General features: G+C 36.5%; 1 long non-coding RNA gene across 1 annotated transcript; it reads left to right on the top strand.

Annotated features, from left to right (window-relative positions):
* The first annotated feature begins 373 nt into the window (after positions 1 to 373).
* LOC147654781 (uncharacterized) lies at positions 374 to 8939 on the top strand. Its single transcript, XR_015282533.1, has 4 exons — positions 374 to 454; positions 4881 to 4908; positions 5804 to 5944; positions 7076 to 8939. It is a non-coding gene; the product is annotated as an uncharacterized LOC147654781 (long non-coding RNA).
* The last annotated feature ends 12129 nt before the right edge of the window (positions 8940 to 21068 follow it).

Below are 21068 nucleotides of genomic sequence, written 5' to 3'. Positions count from 1 at the left end.
TACACAATTACAAAAGGAGCAAAGTGTTCTGTGCAAACTAGCAAAATCAATCAGCTGAAGCAGATAGCTCCTGATTTTCACTCAGAGCAGAGCATTAAGTCATTTTACAAAGGAAAGATGAAAACAAATCATCACCAATCAGAAAAGATCACAATAAATGAGAAATACTGCTGCTGCTGGAGCACTACTATAACTTAATAAGTGAAAAAAAAAGTTTAATTTTCCTACAGCAAGAGTATGGATTATTTGACATGAGGAGATGCCTATCTTTTTAGATATGACTAACTCCTGTGAAACACAAAGACTGTAGGAAATTGCTGATGGTGAGCACCTGGGAACCCAGGATGAAAGGAATGTGTTATCACATTGATGTATACATCAGCTGGAGCAACTCACCCTCAAAATAGAGGACTCAAGTCTTGCACTGGGTACGGCACGCAGTGAAAGTGAACAGGTAAAAAATGCTGCTAAGAAGCAATTAGACTTGCCACCAATGTTAAAAGTTGGTGTTTTCTAACATGAGTTGATTTCCTTAGAAATATTTATTTGTAGGCTCATAGATTTGTATATGGCTGTGGAAGACACTGCTTTGATCGTGTGTTTCCCCTGCTTTAAGACTGATGGGTCTGTCTTGGTTCCTAGTGGTATGCTTGGGTAGAGGTAATAGGAATATGAAGCAAATAACCATCTCACACATAGTCCCAGTTGCAATAGTATCTGAACAGGTCACTGTCTTAAATACATTTGGCAAAGTCTTTATCAATTGCAGATCAAGGACTCCACTAGGAATTTTCAAGGTCCTTGATAGACCATTGTAGATTATGTAGCTGATACACCATGCCAGTAAGAAACAGAGCAAATAACACTGCAAAATTATGTCATACATGCCAAACACACTTTATAGATAGTAGCCTTGTAGTGGATCACGTGGAATTTTCCTCTGACCTTGAAGAGGTGGGACTATCTATAGCATTGTGTCAGTTTACAGAACAGGGTCCTAAGGAAAATAAATTATGAACAAGGACTGGCTGCAAACTTAAAACCAGGTAATCTGAAAAGCATCTGGTTTTGGACAGAAAAATCCCATCCATCAACCAGCAGAGGTTTTGTTTAAGCCTTGTTTTAAAGGCAAATTCCAAGGAGTTGGTGGCTAAGAAAAAAACACAATCTCTTAGAAATATCATCTGCATAAGAAAGTTAAACTATATTCACAAATTTACTGTGTAGACACTTCAGATCACTGAATAAAATTTTGGTTGCTAATAAATGATTTGCCATTGCTAGAAAAGCAATGTGAAAGCCAGACATGTTCTGTTGATACAACACATATGTCAAAGCATGATCTGAGCCCTGAAGCCATGTGTTCTCTAGACAGAGTGTCTAGGTGTTTGAATATAATATTTCAGATTAAAATGGGGATTTGTGGATGAATACATACAGAAGCAATGGCAGCAGCCAATCCAAACAGGGAAGGAGAAAATTGTATCAAAACTGAAAAAAGCCAAATTCAAAAATGCTAGATTCGTGTACCTGACATCCCTACATAAAGTAGAACTAAACAAATTCTTCCATTTCAGATTTGAGTCTTTTGAGCTGCTCTAGAGCTTTCTTGTCAAATTTGCATCTGTATAAATAGATCATATTTGCATGAATAAGAAGGTCTTGCTTAATCTCTGCCTAACTGCAGGCTCATGCATGTATTCAGTCCCTGTTGTGAGTGCTCCTGAGGTGAGGAGGATGAGCTGGGAGACAAACATGTCCCCAGGGCAGGCTGTGCCCTCCCCACCTCTCCACCAGAGCAACACCAGGGAAATCATAGGCACAGCCTCTCCCAGGGATCCCACAAAGGAGATAGACAAGCTTGGTCTCAGACAGGAATCTCAGGATAGAATTAAAGGAGATGCCTGACAACAGGAATGGACTCAAGGGTACCTACATCAGGTCTAGGACCAATCCCAGCAGAGGCAGAAACAAGCACAAGCACTCTGAAACATATCTTGGGCAAGGTGGAGGTGCCCAGCCTGAACTAAAACAGAGACCCCAGACCAATGTGCAGAATCCCGTAGGAATGTTCAAGCTGAAGCCAGCACATACCGGTGTGTTCAGAGCTGTGACTGTCTTTGAGTTTTTCTATTCCTCCAGCATTTTACCCTGTGGCTAGTTTTAAAATAACTGCAAAACAGAATCTCCTGCAGACATAAACTTGTTGTATAAACTCAATCCATCTTGCCTGGACTCCCACAGGGGTACTATTTTCCCCTGGTGCCAGAGCACCATTTAGGCTTAAACCTGGTAGGTTCAGCACCTTGGTCTTTCTTGGGCACAGTGTCCTTACCAGAATAATCACTGTCCCTGTCCTGTAGGCAGCTCCAGGAGCAGCCCACTTTTGCTGCTTGCAGACACAAAATCACAGCGATCTGCAGCATGATGTGTCACACTGGGAGTGGTCCAGATATCATTGCTGAGAAATTTAAAAGTAGAGCTGATCCAGACCCCAAGATCTCAGTCAAGAGGGGTGCTGGAGATTAGAGAGGTTCATTACACCAACATATAATTTACTTCTACAATAGTTAGCCCAGGTAAAGCAGAGATCATGCTAGTCATCAGTTCCAGAAAAGGTTCAAAATAAAAAGAAAATAAATTGATTGACTAGAAATCTCAATTATGCCCCAAAACTGTGGTTCTTTCTCTTTCCACTGCCTATAGAGAAAATTCAAGATGATTTCCACAGATGTAGGGATGTGTGGTATACATATACTGTAGTATGTTAGAAAGTAATAAGGAACAGTAGGAGATTTGTGGAGTAAAGCACCTGATGCTTAGGAATTGATATGTGCTCTGTGCCTGGGGCACTTTGCATCCTAGTCTCACTGTCAGGAATGTACTTTGGCATGTCTTTCATGAGCAGGTGTAGTACATTAGGTGCATTCTTGGAATAATGCTTTACTTTAGCTGAGGAAATCCATTTGTGTGTTCTGAGGCTGCTCTGTGATATGAAAGGGTGATCAATAAATTCTGGATAGCTGGAAGATTTGTTTGAACTAAGGCACTAGTATGGATATTTCCATGGTTGTATAAGGTGGCTGAGATTTATCCCACTGTTGCAGACACAGTGTCACATATTGTTTTTCTAGCCGATTGCAAAGTAGTCAAATTTCTGCTCTAGTGAAGTGTTACCTGCAGGTGCAGGTAGATTAGATATCAGTGCCTTTACGAAACTCAGTTTTCTAAAAAATTACATTGAGTTTAGTACTCCAGTCTCCGTGCACAAGACTGCAGACTCTGCAGAATCCTGTACAATAGGAGCCAAAGTCTTACAAACAATAAAAGCAAAAGCCCCCGGTCTCTCATTTCTTTCATTCTGTTGCTTCAGTGTGAATGACTAAGATGACGAAGAGGTGAGACTCATCTTCGGGAAATCAGTTCTAAAAACTACTCTTCTAATATCCTCCAAATATGCTTCCTTATTAATTTTTCTAGCTTTATTTTCTTGTTTCCTGCATATTCAAGAATGAACATTTGTTCATTTATTTTAAATAGTTTCTTTTTATCATCACTCCCAGGTACATAATTATACTGTTCTAATAATATTTAATGCAATTTTATCAAAGTCCCTGATGTACCAAAACCATACCAAAATAGTCAGACACACATCTACATATATGCAGTAAAATAAAAACAATTTGTCCATACAGGAAGGGGACTGATTTCACAGCATCAGCTGCCTGTGCTGCCATGTGGGAGGAGTCCTAATTCACTTGATGTCTTTGAAGGCTTTCTCTTTTCCATTTACTTTCTGTAATATAGAAACCCCATTATTATCTGAAAAGGGAAATGCTGCAGTGAAATTACCTTTGATAACATTCCCAGTTGTCTTCATTTGATTAGTTTTGATGGAATGAGTACTTGTTGGGGAACTCCCTATTTGGCAGAAACCACCCTACATGAAAAGGAATAACACAGCCAGGAAGAGGGGGAGGAAACAATATTTTTTTTTAACTAAGGAAAATGCAACTGTACCTTTTTTTTTTATGTCACCTCTTCACTCTCATATTTCATTCTGCTCACACTTCAGATGTTCCTTGAAGGTTTATTCTCAGGATTTGCATTTCTGGAAAACAGGCCTTGAATACTGACATCCCAAACTTGAAATGATTCATATTATTTAGCCATTTTAAAATCAGTATTGTCTTATGCAGTGAGTCTTTCCAGCAAGTATGGGAAATAATGCTGGAGTACTCTTCCAGCAAGAGTGATAGGAGTTTATTTAACTAAATAATGCTGATGAATGTGTAGGATTTTCTCAAAACAGCCAGATATCTCCACCATGGATTGAAATATTTAATATTACCATTGTAAAGTCAGACTTGACATTGACATCCATGCAGACCAGATAATGCCCCCTTTCAAAATTTTAGAAACAGTTACATTTAGCTTATGTTGACTCTTTTGCACACAAATTACAATCATAAATATAACTTCAACTAATAACAAGGTCCTTCATGTTTTTTCCCCACTTAGCTAATCTATTATATAACAAAGCAGTTTAAGATTAAAAAAAAAAATATTTCCATTAAAAAAAAAAAGAGAAGTTGTTTTAGTTCAGGATCCAGCTTAAGAAAATCTAAGTCATAATAAACTGGAAATCTATGAATATCTTCTCTGTGATAGATAGATTTCTAGGATAAGAAATGGGGGAAAAAAAGACCAACAGAAAAAGTAGTTCAGGAGTCCTATGGGACAAGTAAATTCTGTGATATTAGCTGTCTGATTTTGTTACTTTCCCAAAATAACTCTTTGAAGGAATCAAGAAACTTCTCACTGAACCATTTAAGTCCAAGGGAGGGTTTGTAACATTTGTTTTAATTCTCATCATGCAGGTATTCGTAATGGGATTTCATCAGACAGGTAAAGTTATTGATCTCAAAGAAGGCGAAAGTGTGCAAAAAGCCCTAATAACATGATTTAAAAAAGGGAATACTTACTTCATAAGAGGCTTAATACAATATTGTTAAAAGATTAGTATTTGCTTTGAGATATAGTCAAGCACTGAATACCAGCCAAGTACTTATCATCTTTACAGAGGAAACAGAGCTGGAATTGTCCTTGGACAGGCAAACGTTGAAGAATCATTTGGTTACTTAGTCTGCAGCTATTGCTATGTGAAGAGGTAGGAAGATTCCACAGTTGTGAAGATGTATCCTCCCAATTTGAGCCTGGGTGATTGATGGCTTCCTCTGACAGCCCTAACTACAGCTTTGGAAAGGCTCAGAGGCTGGGAGCTGGTTTGCATCTAACCCACTGACTCCTAGCAAAAAATCTGAGGATATCCTGTTAAGAAATAGAGCTTTTCTGATGTGTCATAAACCACAGCAATGAGAACCAGATATCTGGTTGGAGTATTTGGCTGTGGTATGTGATATTGAAGCATGGTCTGTCCATGGCAGATGTACAGGTTAGATGGCATTAATCACCTCTGTTTAAGTGGAGGGTTGCAAGTACTTTGTAATGCAGCTTGTGGTCTGTAGTGGTCAGAATGAGAAAAGTCAAAGCACAAACTACAACACAGAAATGTTGCAAAAAGGAAATTTAGAACAAGTTGGAAAATAACTAATGGAATTATGACATGATTGAGTAACTGGGAAGAAAATTAAACATTTTTATGTTTGTGCAATCTCTTTAACAAAAATAAATATACAATAGGACATTTCTCTTACTCTCAATCTGCTGGTGCAAGCCAAGAATATGTGCAAACTCTCACATTTTCAGGTATTTTGTAACATTTTGCCTTTATCTTTTTCAGATTTCTTTTAAAGATGTATTCCTTCCCTTTGCAAAGATAATATGAATTGTCTGGGAAAAGAAACTGGTTGAGTTAGCAACTGGAAGGATTGAAACACTACTAGCCTACGAGACCTCCCTTTGAAGTCTGCCTGACCCATGGGTAATAGTTTAACACCAGCTCTGACACCAAGAGCAGCTTGACAATATTCTTGTCCTTTAAGACTCACTGTAACAACCATGTTCTGTGTTTTAAATTAAATTGTTCTACAGATATACAGCTGCAAAGCTTCTCAGACAGAAGAAAGTTCTTTCAATTGTTTTGACAATACAGCCCTTTCCCTTTTTATTTGAACGTAAGTCAGGGCCTCAGATCTCTTTTGTCCTTAATAAAAGTTTGGATTGTGGGGCTAATAAAAAATGAGTAGAAAAGTAGTGCACCAGAGGCAGTGGGAGTCTTCAATCTGATTCATCGGTTCCAACCATCCAATTGTCTGAAAAATAATAACAATTTATTTGAAGGTATTTTCTTTCTCCTCTGTCATGCCCGTAGCTACTGTCTATCTCATTTCTTTATCTTCTATACATAAATTTTACATCTCTGGTTAGATGAGAAAATAAGATGTGACTTTTAAGATGTGCAACACCAAGGCATTTACTATTGTGATGTCTAATGAAATATAACTCAAAGACATGTCTTTTTGTATGAGAAATGATTTTTTTTTTTTCATTTTGTAATTTTTATTTTCAGCTAAGAAATATCTTAATGAAACATTTCAAAACAAATCAGTACAGATAAGAATACTGAAGTCTGGTATTTTGATTTAAACCTTGACTGAATGCATAAACAAAAATGAATGAAATGAAATATTGGAAATTGTGGCGAGATAGAAATGTTCGTGTTGGACTAAACCTTCAAACAAGAAATTCCTTTAATTTTTATCCTTCTCCTTTCTCTTTCATTCATACTTATTCTACAAATTCAAATATATTTGTGCCCTGCAAGTATTAAGGCCTAACACATGCCAGAGTCAGCATCAACCTGAATTCAGCTGAACCAAGTATTCAGGAAGTGAAATATGCATATGCATGTGCTGGAGTGGGACCTTATAGGAAATCTCACTAAGACAGAAATATAACTACCTTTTCTTTTCAAAAAATGGCAAAAGTTGCTTAGATGACACTTAAGCTTAGAAATGATTAGCATGTTTTTGAAAGTACTCTTCAGTATTTTTGAAAATGTGCTGCCTCCAAATGCCAATCACAGCTTCTGAGCGCTTCATTTGCTTGGCAGTTTCAGTACCCCTGCTGCCAGTGGCACTGCCTGGTGTGAGGCTGTGGCTGAATTTCTCACTGCTGCCTTGACAGGCTTCAGGCACAAGAAAGGTGTCATCAGTTCTCTGCAGACCATGCCACAGCAACAGCTGACCCTGCTGGAAAAGAAGGTGGGAAAAGGAAAGGATGAATGGAGACCTTTTCGAACTCAGTTAGTAAAGAGAATAAATAAAGTGCATTTCGAAGATTTGCTTGAAAGCTTCTTTTTGACAAATAAATTTATTAAGGAAAAAAGAAAAAAACAAATGGCTACACCATCTGGAAAATACCCTTTAAATATTTCTCACTCTTATTTTGTAGAATAATTCCAAAATCAATTTTGACTTGTTTTTCTAACAGGAAAATAATTACTCCTTCTTCTTTCCTGTTTTCCTTTTTGTTTATTTTATATTTATTTATTTGTTTGTTTCTCAACAGTTACAGTAAATTATTTGTAAGAAAGAATAATTCTCTTTTTAAAAATCATTGTCAGAAATTTAAATTATGCTGGACTTCAAAGTCATTAGGAGTAACTATGATTTTCAAACATGTCTAAAGAAGATGGGTGACAAAATGCCTTTAAAACATATCTTTATTATTCTGGCCAGTTTCTATGAATCTTAGATACAAGACATCAGGCATCAGATATTGTCATCAATTAGATATTGTCATCAGGCAGTATGACTCCAAGACAAAACTTAAAATTTCAAGGCAGCAGACATTTACACAACAGAACAAAAATGACCATTAAAAAAACCCAAACATTTTGATTCTTCTTGTAGAAGCCTAGATTTCTAAGTTGGCATACTGCAAGAATGCTGAGATGAATTATGATTTTTTTTTTCTCCCCAGAAGCCTTCATTTTTTCCTTTGAACACAAAAAAAAACCAGATTAAATTTCCTGATTAAAAGATTAAAAGAAGTGCTGGAAAATCTTCAGACAATATTTATTTCATAGAAGTCATTAGAAATGTAATTTCCTATTCTTCATAAGAGTTTGAATTTTTGTAGCATCATTTAAACTAAATTTGTTGAAGAATCTCTAAAACCAGTAACTATACTTTTTTTTCTTATGCTTCTTTTTAGTTACAATTTTTTTTTTATGCTTTCTTGAACCAGCACAGGACTAGCAGTCATATATCTGATACCACATGGAAATAGCAGTTGTTGTTATTGTTCATCAATCACCATATCAGCCTGCTTCTTGATCAACAATAATATCCTGTACAAAGGTCTGCCAGCCTCCTTGGTGACTTTTTCTCAGTGAGAGAAATTTAGAGTTCCAGGCTCATGAATTTCAGTACTTATAGTATCCATACCTTCATCTCTTTGCAGAGTGGATACATTCTGAATATTTCAAGGATGTATATATATTTAATTAGATGTTAAAAATCCCAGAAATGTTTTGAGGAGATGGAATATGAATATGAAGATGAATACCTGCTTTGTCCAGACTTGGTGACTGTCAGTGAGCAGTAAAAAGGTGACAGGATTTCACCAAGCCCTACTTTGGCTATGTTAAGGTAACTCACAAGCATTCTCAAAAAGAGAATCCCGTGCTGTCTCAGTAAATGATGCATGTTTATTTACTTTGTTCCTCTACTCCACATCTGACATGAAACAAAACATTGGTTTCTTTCTGAAAATCCACCTTAAACTAAAAAAATTGTAAGCCTTATGATTAAACTTAAAAAATAGCTGAGGAGATTGTCATTAAATTTTCTTATAAAAATAAATAACTCTTCAGAAAAAGAGAGATGTTGAGACTTTCAGTAGAAAAGGTGAAAATTTTGGATAACTGGTCAGGAAGTGAAGACAGCTTGTAATGGTAAATGGTTTATAAGTGTTAAACTCTAGAAAACTATGTATAATCCTTACATACATAAATAATCTTATACCTAGATACCTATATAAGTCATCCCATTTTTAGGATGTAAATAATGAAAGTCATCTGATCTGATAAATATAATGGTCTGCTCATACTTAGTACATTATTATACTGTTGTTTTTTTATAATAATTTAGCAAAAAAGCACAGTAGCGAAAACAAGACAGGCTAAAATTCACATCAAGAAAAGAGGAGTTTGAAGTAACAACTTTGCAATCTTTGCAAGGGAAATGTAACTGAGAGTGAAAAATGCAGAAGTCAAAGACAGTCTGAACTTTGGGTCAGAGAAGAAGAAAAAAAGTTATTCAGAAATGCACTTTTTTAAGAAAAAAGAAAAGAGAGAGGCATTGAGTGCAGAAAGCTGAAAGCAGAATCTTAAAACAATAAATGGGAATAAAAGAGTAGACGAGGAAAATATCGTGTTCACATTCAAATGTAGAAGTTAGCAACTAGAACAGCAAGAGGCAATTTCATATCATATCCCCAACCAAATCTTAAATATGCCGTTGTTCTCTCTCTGGGCATTCTGCAGTTTCTGTTGTAGGGGTATTCTTTTGATCATTTCTGATCATATCTGAACTTGCTTCTGGGCTCAGTTGTGGAGCTAATGATGGACCTGATGATTTTGAACAAATAAAAATGTGTTTAATGAATCAAATTTTGTATAAGACAAACCATGATTACTTCAGACAATCTGCAGGCTGTGCAGGAGCCATCCTTCCTGAGTATAAGAAGTCACCAGTTTCCAACCTCTATTGTCATGGAAATCTCCACTGCTCAGTCTAAGCACAGACTATCTCCACCCTCAGTACAGCTGGGTGTCCAGACCCTCAGAGAAGATCAAGTCAAAATCATTCTCTTGATCCATACCATTCTCATACTTTAGTCACAGATTTTAAACAACTTTAAAACAATACTTTTTTTTGCACTTTGGTGTTGTCATGTAAGCAAACTTAATTAAATCACACTGAGCAGGCAAGATGAAGAAGTAAATGAAAAAGTCTGAAAGGGTAAGCAAGGGATTGATTCTTAGTCTGGCTGTCACCAAAGTTCCAGCAGCATGCTACCACTAAGAAAGTCAGGATCATCATCAGTCAGAGATGATCAGTCAAAAATATAAAACTTACAAGTTCATAGTGAAATCCTTAGGCAATGAAAAGCCAGTAATATTTTCTTGAGTCTTTAAAGTCGTGTTTGAAGCCAGGATCCATTCCATGAGGGGGTCATGTCCTCTCCAGAGGTCACCAAAATTAATCATAATGTTCTGAAGCATTGAAAATTTATTAGCTACAGTAAACAAAATCTTGCCTTTCCGGTCCCATTCTATCCTTCACCTTGAAGAAAAAATGTCAGTCTGTCATTAAGACCACAAAATGTATGCACAGATAATTCTTGCAGGCTTGTCACTCTTACTGTGTATATGTGTTTTCCTCATGGTTTATAGGAAATTCAGAAGTTTCCTGACATCCTGCTTTCTTTTTCACTTGATGGAATCTACACTGGGATTTTAATAACATGGATAACAGGGCACACAAAAATCTCTGGAGGTTCAAGGGCACTGACAAGGCATGATCTCAAAAGTGAATAAACATAAAATCATAGAATCATAGAATATCCTGTGTTGGAAAGGGCTCTCCTCCTGGCTCTGCATAGGACAGCCCAAGAATCACAGCTTGTGCCTAACAACATTGTTCAAATGCTTTTTTGGTGCTCCCTAAGAATCCTATTCCCTTGTCCACCCCACCTCTGAGTGAAAACATCTCTTAACATCCACCTAAACCTCCCCTGACCCAAGCTGATGCCATTACATGGTATGTTGGTATGTTCAACTTTGGAACAGGCTATGGCAAATAACATTCCAGGATGGAACTGCAAGGTGACTTGTTCAACCCAGACCGTTCCATGAGTCTATAAAATAATATAAGGTAGATATACAACTTCATGAAATCCCAGAGTAAGGCAGGATGCAAAAGTAGTTGCAGCCAACAAGGAATGGCAAACTGCCTGCTCTGAGTATGCCTGAGGAAAGAAGAATGTGCCTTTCCAGAATGATCAGCAAATCCCCACCTCATCTTTGCAATTGGGTTTCTGTTGCTGCTGCCAAAGACAAGAGGGAGGACTGGAAAAACGTGAAGGAGGTATTTCCTGACAACAATAGTTCTTCCTCTGGAGCTCTTCTCTGGCTGTTTTCCCTGGCCTGGGCCCAAGATTTCCCCACAGTGGGAGCTGGACCTCTTCCAGTTACCTGCCAATTCTTAGGAACCTGAGAAGAGAGTGGGGACACTTGGATGTGAAACTGCTGTTTAGGGGGCACTATCACACAAAAGGGAAGAAACAGGAGTGGGAATCAGGAACTGAGATGTGGACACTACTCCTGAGGAAAAGATGAAGGGATTCCAGGAAAGAAAAGATTAGGCATGGGCTCATTCAGGTCCCCTGGAGCTTCCCAACCTCTTGTCATCTTTCTCTACTTACTGCTTACTCTATTACCCCATGATTACTATTTCTGATGGCATCTGGGCAAAGCTGCAAACACCTTTTCTGAGTTTATCTGTTCAGCCCAGTGGGGATGGGGGTAAAAGCTGCTCACCCCAAGCCCATGCAATTCTATTCTTGATCTCTTTGCTCCATGGAGCAACACCTCCATGGGTTTCATTTAGATCTGTCTCACTTTCCCATGAGCTATACCTATTTTTCTGAAGGGCAGCAAGAGATCTTTGCCTCATGGAAGGGTCATCTTAGGGAAGTACTACCTAGTTCCTAGAGCACAATAATTCTTTGCTTTCCTATTTTCTTCTGTTGTCTGTCTTTTAATTGGTGCTTCCATCCAGTCTGTCACCCTTTTGTTTTGTCAGTACCCAAGGTAAGACACCTTGATGTTTAATAATTTGCTGCAGTGTACAGTAGCTAATTGTCTCAGCAGAGAATGCCAGCTTCATGTTACCTTGCAAAACTCATCTCCAGATATCTTGTCAGAGTTTGGTGTGCTCCAAACAGCCCGCTCCAACAAAATAACAATCAGGAAAAAGGCACAGCCAAATCATACCGATCTGAATTCCCAGCATCAAAGGAACCAGCAAGGTGAGAGCAGAGCTCAAATACACCACTCTTGGTCTAACAAATTCCAAACTTATGGGTAAAAGAGATCTTAGAGAGTCAGTATTAGACTCTCAGAAATCTTTGGAACTGAAATCAAAGACATTTCTAGAGCAATAGATGTAAAACCTCCATCTGAGCAGACAGGGCCAATGTTTGTTCATAGATGACTTTCATGTCCTGTTGTAAAGGAGTGGGATGAAGAGGTATAAAGAAAAGTAGGGATTGGGTTGTGTAGCTCATTTTGTCTCTTACAAGTTTAATAAGGACCAGGAAATTATCACACAATGTGTTGAAGTCAGAAGGGGGACGGAAATAAAGGCCTACAACAATAAAGTCAATGGAGAGTCAATTAAGACCTGCTGTGACACAATATATTATATGAGATATATGCTATAGCAAATAAACAAATATTTTTTCCAAGCTTATTGGCTAAAAGAACAAGAAAGTGATGAAATGGAATCAAGATGTGCCTTGAATGGTAGCTGCAGTTTTATTACTTTGTAAAAGTTCTTATAAACAAACCGTGAGAGGCAATTTTTGAAAGGTGGATCCATCTGAGTCCTGAGCTGACAAAAGTTGAACATTTGGGTCTTATGCACTTCTTTGTGTCCATGTTCACACCTAAGTTGGGCTTTTCCATGTTAGAATTCAAATAAAGATAACATTGGAGCTGCTTCACACCTTACACCAATAATTAGCTATGACCAGCTTCTTTATTCTTTCAACCTTAGTTTCCAATGCAAGTCACATCCACACTGAATTAGGTGAAAACATCACTTGGGACTTTAAGTGTTATATCTTTGTAACTTACAGTATCATAAAAAATAAGTCATACTTTAAAACAATTGCTTTAGTGGATATCAGACAGCTATAGGAAGTAGGAACCATGAGTAAGAAGCAGTTGAGATGCCTTCAAGGAAACATGTCTGTGACATCTTAAATATAAAAATACTTTGTAGCAACAGTAATGGTTTCTTTAAACAATAAACACTGTCTGATTACAGAAGAATCTGGAAGGTAAAATTCAGATCTCAGGTTGTTTCAGATAGCATTGAAAGCTAATGTTTTGTTCCAGTCTAAGTGTGGTCTCTGATACCTTTCTTTCAAAAAGCTAAATTTTTAAGGTGTGGAATCTTAATTTCAAAATTTAAACTAGAAAAAACACACAAGATGAGCTTTTCAAACACTGGAATTCATATTCAAATCACTGAAATAGTTCTTTCTAAATCTCTTAGGATGAAAAGATAACTTGTCACATTCACACTTGAGTATTGGTTGGAATGCACAGAATCTATGATTACAGTAACTAATATGGATTAATGCAATGTTAATCAAATCTCTAAAGCACTAGTTCTGGAAAAAACATTCTAGGAAATATTATATTTATCAGTAAATTTGCCATAAAGCAGACTAAATATAAGAAAACATAATGTCTTTTCAGCTTGTATACAAGATTAAGATGGCAGTGCATGTCTGCTTTTTCTGAAAAATTAAGATTGACAATAACTTAGAGTCAGTCTCCCATGATCTAGCCAACGAAAGTACAGCACAGATGTAAGAGTGACTCACAAGTTCATAGGGTTTTAAGGCCAGAAAATTCATTTTAATTACCTCATATGACATCTGCTATAATATAGACCCTAAATCCTCATCCTGTTTATTTCTTTCATGCTATTAACATGCCTTGATTTAAAGTATTTCAATAAATAGTAGAACATTTCTATAAAACTCTTCAACCTCCCTTTTAAAATATATATTTTCTTTTTTCATGAAGTATGCTGTGGTTAAACATTGAGCTGTGGGGGAACTTTGAGCTATTTATAACATTCTCTGGACGTGCTACAAACTGTACCTCTCATGCCAGACCTTGCCTGCAGGTTTGATGTAATTGCATGGGTCTTTTGGCCATTAAGACAATATGTTTGAGGTTGAAAAAATATGTTTTATGAAAGGCAATGAGACATCTCACCTGATTTCTTCATAATAAAGGGTTATTTTTCTTCTTGGGATTGCAAATGGCATTAGGATTTCAATTTTAGGGCCAAGATAACAATTTACTCTGGAGTTTTACAAGACTTTAATATGAGGAAAAGACACTTCCTTTCCAGTGGGATCTATCACAACCTCTTTCCCTGGTTGGACCACTCCAGATGTGAAAAGGAAAGCTACAGACCCACTGATGCAAAAAATCTATGACTGGGAAAATTGAAACCTCATATAAAACTTGAGGGTTTAATACACAGTAATTGCTGGGATCTTTGTATTTGCTTTCTTGAAAATTTTAATAGACAAATTTGACAGATTGCATGGGTGGAAGTTGTTTTTGAGTGGTGCTTTAAATAGATCTGTCTACCTGATCCAGAGAGAAAGTTAAGGTGCTGCTAAGTCTAACTGTTCTTACATTTCTTTTATTTGTTTTTACAGTGGATTTTAAATCCAACAGGTGAGAACATTTTTTAAGATGCTTACATACAATAATCCTAGTAACAGTGTCTGTTCAAAGATGCTCAGTGCTCTTCTGTTTCTGTGCATTATGTAAATTGGAAAAAATAAAAATTCCTTCAATCATGTTGTGATCTCACCTTGTCTTCAGCAAATGCTCAGAGACTGAGAAAGCCATATGCAAGGGAAGTAAATCAGATATGCCTATGCTGATGCCTTTTTGTTTCTCTTTTCAGAGAAAAAAAACTTTAAATGCTTTAAAAAAAATTCTCACATTGAATAAGAAATTGGTTTCTGAGGCAAAACAGAAAAGAAAATCTCTAAATCTAGAACACAAAAAACTTGTTCAAACAAAAGTGGTAGCACTATTGATAATGTTATTTCTTTCAGAGACTCTTGCTGGATAGATTTATCAGGAGCCTACTGCAGCAGAATAGCTCTTGAAACAGTTCTCAGCTCTATAAAGTTGACACAAGCTGTAGATGACGCTATCTGTAGCTGACACTACTGCTAACAATGATCTTGACACAGTCAAGGTTAAAAGATCTCTTTAGATGACTGCCCACACATTAGGTGTGTATCAATATTAATGGTACAGATTACACATGCTAAGATATAATGTTATTTTTATCACCATAGGAGGAGGAGAGGTACTGCACTACATTTTTTATCTTTCTCAGAAGCCTCTAAACCTTTCATTCTTACCAAAAGTTTTGATTTTCTTTTTTTTATCCCACAGTCAAAGAACAGAAAGTTCCTAATGGAACTTCTTAGCCCTGCTAGCTTTTTTTGAAGCTTTCATTACAAGGGGTCTCATATTCAAAATTTTCAGCCTTAGTAAAAAACAAAGCTTTCTGCAGACATTAATTTTAAGGAGGTATTATCTATAGTTTTTTGTATGAAGGTGCATTACCAGATGTCTTCTTGATCCTACTGACTATTTGGAAGGACTTCATTCTGTCAGCGTTGCACTTCTCTATGGAAATTACAGCAAGAGGTACTGAAGTGCCTGTTCTAGCAGTCACGTCCTGGAAGCCGTTCTCTCCGTGGGGGGAACTCCTCTGAAATGTTGTCTGCCATGTATCAAGATGCATATGGAAACCTTCTGTCTTTTAGGCTAATTTGTAAAGTAATGAGAACATTCAAATATTTGAATCCAGCTGTCAGCACTCACTCGGGGTGACCTCACTGTGCTAAGGCAGAGTTATATATGTAAGAGCTACTCTGAGATAGCTCCAAATGAGATGATATGTCTACATGATACAAGTCAGGGCTTATAGAAAGTGAGAAAAATATTCATTTGGATAAGTGGAATAAAATAGATACACTTTCAAGCAATCAAAAACTTTCTATTAATAAAGTCAGAATCCTTCAAGGATAAACACAGAATAAAAAAGATCAGTCAAACAATTTTGAAGTTCTGCTCGGGTGTGGCAAAGAGCAATTTTTACTTTGCTTTTCTTAAGAGATTTGATTGTCAGAGCTAGTTCATCCACTGTATATGGCTCTTTTCAATGATGTATCTGCTGCTTTTTCTGACAGTTATTGTTTCTATGTTATTCTATATCTTTAAAAGAGCTGATAAACTCATCTTCAGCAAAAGTGAAGAATTATTTTGCTCTCAGATGATTAAGACGATTCTTTATGCTTATACTGTTTTTTCTGTCAGTCATAGCTGTATTTCTCTCTGCCATATTTTCTATTTTTCCTTAATTAATAGAGAAGCCAGTTCTCCACCAACTGGTAAGACCATCATTGCTGGGATCTTCAGTAAGAGTACACCTGAGCCACTTGTTCATATTTTTCATTTTTATGAGCTCTTTCTGGCTCCATACACACAATTCATACTCTAGTTTATTGAGATGCACACTGAAAGCAATGTCACAAAAAGGACTGTACATTTCTAGCCATGCTTTTGTATTTCCACTCACATCACTAAATTACTTAATATGATCTTTGCAACTTACCTATTAAAAATTTAAGTGGCTAGGAAAAAAATACTGTGTGGTGTTCGAGCTGTTTTGTAGTGACAGACTGATGCAAACTGAAAAAAGAGATGATGAATAAAGTGGGATATTTTTTTTTTTGTGCAGTCCATCACTGTTGCTGCTGTTAAGCCCCACACAAAACATGTCAGTATTCACATTTCCACTTTCTGCTATTGAAAGATTTGGGTTACAGAACAAGCTTAGATGCCAGCCACCTGCCTGCATTTCAGCTAGTTATACTTCATTATTTGCACTTAGCAACTGTTGATACAGCAGCTGTTGAAAGTTCTAATGTTCAATCTTCCTCTATTATTAAGACACAATGCTTTTTAGAGTTAAAACTGTTTATGCAAGGTGTACAAACAGTCATGACATTAGATACTGCTACCATCTTTTGACAGGATTTCCCTATTACCTGTGTGAGTTCTGAATGATGCATGGACAACAAGATCAGATTTGACAAAGGTTATACTTCTGTACTGCTTCTGAGTACTCAAATCAGGTAGCCGAATTTGTGACATCAATTTTCCATTTGTGTGCTTCTTATTGACATAGTACCTGATTTTGTAGTGAGAGCAGCCAGAGGATGTTTTTCTGTTACTGAAAGCAGATTGATCATTAAAATATTATCAATATAATCTCCATGAAAGGCCTTTTATAGTTTTACCAACTTGATGAATTTGTTTTAACTTTTTTTTACAGCAGTAAGCACATATTAAAATTTACAAATTTTTTCAATTTGGCATAAACTTCAGCAAAGTCTCCAACTGTCTCCAGCAGTGACACCTTCATTAGCACAATTCATTAGTGCTAATGTAAGAGCACAAATAAGACCCACTTTTCCCTCCTAAGCAACACCAAGGAACAAAACGCTGTTTTAAAACTGCCTAGTTTCTACAGCCTGATGATGATATTATGGCACCTCTAGATGGAACTTTAAATTAAAACTGTTTAAGTGTTTTACCTTCTGGAAGCTGTATTACTTCCTCTTTTGTTGTGTTGATCTAGGACCTGACTTACAAGAGTGGGAAGAGTAATGAGACTTTCATAAGATAGCAAGAGAGGAAGATTAAGTTCCAAATTGAACTGACAAGCTTTAAGGTGGTAATGTTCTTGTGTGCACTGGTGACAGCTGGTTGGAAGATTTGTGCTGAAAAAAGTGATTCTCCATCTAAAAAGTATTTGATAAAAGAGAAAAAAAAAATATGGTTTGGCATTTACCTTTGAAACTAATCACATTCCCTGAGAGAATAAAAAAGTTTGTTCTTTTCAGTAAGAAGACACGTGCTTGTGCTGCTAAAAATGAAAAGTAGGAAATTGCAGTCTAAGTGTTCTGAAAGCCTGCTTCATGAGTAAAGCATATGAAAAGCCCCCTAACAGGTGTAGAGACAAGCAATAAATGAACTAGTTACTATCTACACTAAGATAGATAAATATGACTAGAAAAGGGGAAAGTATCTGGAAGACGGAGCATCTGCAAAGTCTTCAGAATTCCAAGTACTTTCTAAAAAGGTGATTGATATGGATTCACTTTGTATATTTTTTAATAAACATGGTCTATCTTCTCTATTTAGATTCCTTTTATTGTACTCAGATCCTTTTAGTATCTAGTTAAATAATATGTCTGTTGCATACAATGCATACACATAAAAACCCCGGCCATCTCTACACTTATGGCTGCAGCCCCAGGGAATTTGAGGGCCAGCTGTTGAAGAAGGAGAGCTAATCAGTGGCTCATGAAAATGGAAGGGGTCAAACCTTTTCCACTTCCATGCATGATGTCTGAAGACATCAAGACATGAACAAATCAATAAAATGAAGGGCTGTGTGTTTTGCCAAGGCAAATTTCACTCTACAATAAAGATGATCATACAAAAAATGTTTTCAAGCCTTAAAAAAAACTTTAAAAACTCACACAGAAACAAAACCTAGCAAAATACAAAATATAACACAAGACACCTGTATTAAATTTCGGGAAATATGACTTTTTTATGAAAAACTGTCACACAACAGTTAAAATTATGTTATACAATATGAAATTAGAGTTTTGACCTAATTTAAATATGAAGAATTTTTTTTTTAATCTTATGTGAATCTAACTTGAATATGTGATGTTGCAACAACTTCTTTCAATTTAATTTTGTGAGACATCTTACTTCTTTGTCACTGCACCCTTTAGTTAAAGTTACTGCCCTGTTAAAAAGAATTATCTATCTGTGTAGTCCTCTACATCTTCACCAATCTATAAGTTTGTGCTATAGAAAACCCCCAAAACTATTCATTCCCATGCTTTTGTATCTCACTGAAATATTCTGGAGAAAAAGGTCTCATACCCCAGATTTGAGTGACTGTTGATACTGCAACTATGTATTTATTAAAGTTCTGTGTTCTCTGTAGGCCGTCTCATTTTACAGGTGCATTAGTGGCCAACATACAGCATTGTCAAAGTGTAATCTCCTTAAGAGAGCAGGAATTAACCTTGAAGTATCACAGAAATGATAACTATGTTCTCCAAAGAGAAAATGGCAATTTTCTCTCTACCCTGAAAATGTCAAAATAGCTTCTTTTTTGTTGCCTGGAAGGAAGACACTCTGTTCACACATTATACATTAAAATGATTGAAAAGGAAGAGGAAAAAGACAAGTTGATAAAATTATCAGATCTGTTATTGAGGACTATTTGTGGATGACACTTTTCACTATGTATTCAAAAATAATCTATCACAAAGCTGAACATACCCAGTTATCTCAGGTTATTTCTGAACTGCTACTTGCTTAATATTTTTGGAAGACAAGCCCCTCGGGGCAGACTATATTTCTCAATACATGTGAATGCTGTGGAAATCACAATATGCAACACGCATGATAACGAGCTACAATTGACTAATAAGATTGGAGTGTCTAGAACAAGGTGAAGGAAAAACAGAAAAGTTCCCATGAAACATTCAGTTACCAAACAGCATACAGTTAAGAAACTAACATATAAACATCTTCTTTTAGAATGGAAAATCATATAAAACTTATTAAACGACTGAGATATTTTATGTAAGTGTTGTTATGACTTATTTTTCATTCTCGTCAAGCACAGACAGAAACAGAATGTATCTGCATGTCCACTGCATCTATTTTTTACACATTCCATAAGACTGATGCTCACAATTATTTGGCATATTGAATTTCTTCAGGGCATGCTTTATATTATTAGAATTTTCACTGAGCACAGAGATAAATGTTTTTAGCAATGAAGTTTGTGAGCTAACTACTGTACATCAGATCAAGCATTCCTCCATTGTGATGGATGACTTCCCTTCAGCTCTACACTTCAGAAGCTGCTCTGTTTATTTCATTTCAAGCTCACTTTAATCCACAGTTGAAGGAGCCAAATCTATATACAACATTGAAACAGCTCTGTGTTCCTGTCAAATCTTTCCTTTTATTTTTTCACTAATGCTATTTAAGGATTCTCTGCTAGAAAGCTTAGAATATAAAAATGTATACATGTCAATTTTACATTCTCTGTGCAATCTCTATGATAAAATAGCAACTGATTTAGTAACCTTTAACCACATGGTATGTCTTTTTTCTCCAGCTTTCTCCATTCTTTTGCCTTTGGTAAATTGGTACATCAGGTCTTCAGTGTAATTTAGCAAGAGAATCTTCTGTATTTGATACTGTCCTGAAAATTGACGAGAGAGAGGTCGCAATTGTACTTGCATGTTTTATTTTTTCACCTCCAAATTCAAGACAATTGGCCTCCATATATCCAGACTGCAGAGCTTTCAGCATTGATAACAACTGGAAGCCTCTGGGTTTTAGTGTAAATCCTTTGAATCTTCTGCCAAGATGACATTAGGCCAGAAGAAGCACTCATTAACTAGCCACCCTATAACAAACACAGTCTTGACCACCAGCCAAAATTAAAATGTTTCCCTGTAGTGTTTACTCTTGGTAGCATTTGTGTGACACGACCATAAGCTCATAGAATTCAGCTTTCACCATCTCACATCTCCTGCCTGTAAGCTCCTCAGTAAAAGATGCACAAAGGGGTGTGCTCAGCAGCATGGTACAGATCCTAAGCCTCTGGCCTGGTGTTTTGGTCTCATAAGCATATTAGTCTGCTTTATAGGATTTGCATTTAACAGAAGTGTAAGGAGATTAATTACAGCTCCTTAAGCCACTGAAATATGATGTAAAATCAATTACTGTGTTATTGGCTCGGCCAGACCACGTGGTGACAGGCAGGACAAAAGTCAAATGAGCACAGCACTTTCACTCTCCATTTCATTTTCCTGTTAACATTCAGATACGTGAAGATAATAATGAAATATGGGATAATGTTGGCTAATTTTTAACAAGGCAATTTTCTTTTAATTCTATGATGGCTATACATAAGACCTTTGTGGGACTACAATGGTCTTTTATTTTACTGAAGACTGCTGGAAAATTCTGCAGATAATGAATAGAGGTCCAATGTTTTCTTCCTGTAGATAAACAGCCATGGATTTATCATTTGATAATCGATGTATAGTTCAGTGGGAACAATTCCATTTGGCCACAT

Source organism: Cyanistes caeruleus, chromosome 2, assembly GCF_971803275.1.
Source record: "Cyanistes caeruleus chromosome 2, bCyaCae1.hap1.1, whole genome shotgun sequence".
Lineage (NCBI taxonomy): Eukaryota > Metazoa > Chordata > Aves > Passeriformes > Paridae > Cyanistes > Cyanistes caeruleus.
The sequence above is the reverse complement of the archived record's forward strand: the minus strand, read 5'-3'. Positions and strand labels throughout refer to the sequence as shown.